Consider the following 4,476-nt stretch of genomic DNA (forward strand, 5'->3'; position numbering starts at 1 on the left):
CTCTTCCTGATGCTCGGACTCGCCGAGTACCCAATCTGGACTCGCCGAGTCAGGCCAACTCGCGGAGTCCATGACTCAGAATCATAAAATTCGAATTTTGCAGGTAAGATTCAAACAATCAAGCAACAATTTAATAGAAACCAACCTAGCTCTGATACCACTGATGGATTTTGGATATATGAACATTCCTATGTGCACATACAAACCCTAATGCTTGGATCTAGGTTTCTCTAATTAAACATGCATTAAATCCAAGACTTCTAATGGCTAATTAGGTATAAGAACAATACAAAACCAGAGTTAGAAGCTTACCTTGAAACACTTGTTTGATCTTCTTGTTCTTGGAGCTTTAGAGTCACAATTGTCACTACTCTAATGGCTTACAAACACCAACTAGCAAAGAGAATGATTTGAGAGAGAGGAGAGAGGAGGAAATCGGCCAGGGTTTCCTTGCTGTAGAGGAGGAAATCGGCCAGGGTTTCCTTGCTATTTATACTTGTAAGGCTCCTAGGGTTTCACCCTTAAACCCTAATTGGATAACTTAGACTCTAAGTAATCCTAATCCCTTCCTTAGATATGCCTTGGATGATTTTGAGGCTTATCCTAGCCCTAGAAATCGTCCATACCCTATCTCTTAAGGATTCATAGCCCAAAGTGTAACTATCAAACAATTAACAGTTTATACCCTCTTATTTAATTAATCTCTTATGTAACCAAATTAATACTAATTAATCTATGACTTATATTAATCAAATAACAATATTATTATTCCTTATATTATTCTTATAATATATTAATAATATCTATTCTCTCATAATAAATCATCGTGTCAAGTTGCTATGGTGAAGGCAACCCAAAAGGACCATGCACAATCGGGTCAAATACTTGCTTGATATAGTTGCAGCCTTAGACACTATTCCAATAGATATATCTTGTGAAACTCTTTCATATTTCCTTAGATGATTGATAAAGTTTTGACTGAGATTCTTATTATTTTATTGGATCTATGTATCTTGTCCTTTTGCCAAATTGATTCTTAACTTCGTTTTATGAGAGTTCTTAACACCGGAAAGGTTCTAGAATTATTGTGTTCATATAAAGGTGGCCTTATCATGTATCATGGTGAATCTGAATTGTCCATTATTGTAAACTAATTGCAATACATATTCACATCACCAAGTGATGTGTTCGTCATCTATCTTGGTAAACAAGATTTTCTTTTATCATAAGACTTGCGGTCAAATGATATCCAAAATCTGATACAAGTGGATACTTGGTAATGCATTTCTTTTTTAAGTAGCGAAGAGTATGATTCCACAAATACATTTCACCCAACCTTTTGGATGTATTTGAATAAATACTTATTTGTGCTTAATCAGAATGATCCAATAATTAAAGTAATTTCAACAGTACTCGAATTATAAGATAACACTCCTGTCATTCATCTTGACAAATAAAACTTTTATTTATCGTAAGACTTGTTGTGAAATGAATTCCCAAATTCTATCCAACTGTATATTTTTAATGCAATTCTCATATCCAAGAAGATCATTCGACAATAATACATTTAACTCAAAATTTCAAATCAACTATTAACTATTATTAGTATAATAGTTTCGTAGATTTCAAGGCCTTCTTTTAAACATGCTAAACAATTAAATAAGTCACAACTATCTCATGAAACATTCTATAAACAATATGAATCATAATACCATGGACCAAACATTACGGGATAAAGAGTTGTCTTTTGATCCTATGAATAGTAGCATGGGCTCAATATTCATTATGAAATTGTCTTCTTAATGTTCCGTTCTTCTTACTTCACTTCTGTCACTACACATTCTTGAAATTGTCAGTACTTAATCCTTTATAAATACTTAAAGGATTGGAAACTAATATTCCAATGGCATTATGAATTCATATGTATAGTTGTAGACAAAAAACCTAGGAGAGTGAGTTTTCCTTTGATCCAGTGTATAGTAACATGGGCTTGTAATCCATGATCTAATTACATTCTCCATCTTTTCGTATTTTCCTATAGATATATTGGGCATAGTTGTTTTCTTGGTCCTTTTCTAGTTATGGAAACGAGTAGCCTATCAGAACATGTCTCAAAATAAGTCTTCCTTTATCCTTTTCATTTAAGGATGGACTAGGTATACCAACACTAACCATTGAGCAAGTCGCTTTCTTCTTCTTGACACTTCCATTCAACATAGTGATTATAGTAGCGCTTGAAGTTTGAGTTTCTATTATTGGCCATGTTAATTCCTAAAAGCCCTCAACATGCCATGCAACTTTATCATGGACATTTCAAAGTTGTTCATATCAAAATCAGAGTGATTTTAGTGGATAAACTTGTAGACATCATTCAATATCTGTTTTAATTCTTGTTTGTTTTATTAATCCTTAAAAAGTAATTACCTAATTTAAAAATTATTTAACATGGCTATGATCCATATATGGATTTATGATGTGTAAAGGGATTCCTTAAGCACACCACAAAGTTGTAATGGTATGCAATACTATTTTCTAGTTTAAATCACCATGAAACTCCTAGAAATTGAGATTTGTTGATTATCAATGGCATGTTAATATCAGACTATGCTCATCTCAATTCTATGATAGGGATGTCGTGGGTTGTAGAACAACAAATGGTGAATCAAAAATGTAAAACTGCATGATCCTCGACTCAAATTACTCTCACTACGTGCCAGTAACAACATATTCTCCATCAACATAATTAATTCTCACAAGCGCACATCATTGTCAACTAATCTCTCACATTTACGTTTTGGCTAACCATGCATGCTCTGTCAATATAATATAAAGAAAATGTGTCTTTTCATGGGTAACATACGATTCACGTTTTGATTATATAAAACGAGATTTTGTTTTAATACTTTTAAGTTCAACATTTTCCAAGCAAATCCTTTGGGCAACTTCACTTTCAATATCCAAAGAGGATGTGAGGGTGGTAAGCTATAAGCTTTTAAAAATTGACATCATTAGGAATCAAAAAGATCTCCTAAAATATTTATTTCTACTCTCGTTACTACGATGTACAATGAAGCATTGAAGGGGTACATTCAATCATATAGCTCAGTTATAGGACTCACTAAAAACCTTAACTAGAATTTCGCTCTCTTACTACAAACCTTGGGCTTGGTTGTTTTCAAAACTATTTTAAGTAGGGATTTACTTATGAAAAGATACATTTTGGTTTTCATAGCTTATACAAAGACCCATTACAAAAACTGTTTTAAGTATGGTTATACCTACAAGAAAAATGCTTTTTTGGACTTTTTAAAAAGTATCACTGCTGTTAGCAGGAAACTTGTAACTCTCACCACCCTTGTGTTGACCCTCAAAACTACATGTGTTCTCAAGGAATCAGTAATGCAAGCATTCAGACGATGGATAGTCATGGATTTTAGGCAATCTAGTTTACTAGTTTTTGTTATGTCTACCTACCTGTTAAGGAAATTCATGTACTATTATTATTTGTAAGAACTCTATATTTAAACTTAATGATGGAATACAAATACTATTTTGTTTATTGTTCTACTTGCACTATATATATTCAGTTTACCTATGATCCATGAACTTAGTCGTGCATCTTGGCATGTTCCGTCGCCTCGACCTGGTGTATGACAAAAACTGCTTTTAGTAATTCTTCCGTGGAGCGTGTTCATTCCCTTCGTGATTCATTAAGCCAACTCACCAAGGATATATCTTCTGTTGCTGATTTCGATGATGTTTTAAGGCCATTTGTGATCAGTTGGATGCGATAGGTCAACCAGTTGCTAAAATTAACAAGGTTCATTGGTTCTTATGTGGATTTGGTGCTTCGTTTGAAACCTTCTACACTTGGATTTTTGCAACTAATCTGACACCAGGTTTTCATGATTTTCTCTCTCAGTTTGAAATCCATGAGATGCTTTTAAAATCACTTCATGGTTCTTATTATTCCCTGATGGCGTTTAATTCTCAACAGACTTGGTCCAACACATCTCATGGCGGTCCCCTAAATGGATCCTCTTGCAATCTCAGTTCTCATGATCGACAATCCTCTGGTCATGGTCATGGATCTTCTCTTCATCCTCCCCATTTCTAGTTGTGTTGTACCAATGGTCATTATGCATCATCTTGTCCTACTTTGCATCCTTATGATGGTGAAGCTTCATCATCACTAGACACTCTAGCAAATGCTTTTCTTGCCAAGTGTCATGTAACTACTAGTTCTCCTGACTAGCATACAGATTCTAGGGCAACATCTCATATGTCTCCAAATTCTAGGATACTTCATGACACTACTCCTTATCAAGGTAACATGAGTAATGTTTTTGGGAATTGTAAATCACTCACAATCACTCATACCGGTACATCAATGGTCTCAAATAAAATTTTCTTTCGTGATGTGCTTGTTAATCCTAATCTCACAAAGAAGCTTTTACCTATTACTAAAATTACAAT

The sequence above is a fragment of the Lactuca saligna genome, chromosome 3 (genome assembly GCF_052625555.1).
Source record: "Lactuca saligna cultivar CGN05327 chromosome 3, ASM5262555v1, whole genome shotgun sequence".
Classification (NCBI taxonomy): Eukaryota; Viridiplantae; Streptophyta; class Magnoliopsida; order Asterales; family Asteraceae; genus Lactuca; species Lactuca saligna.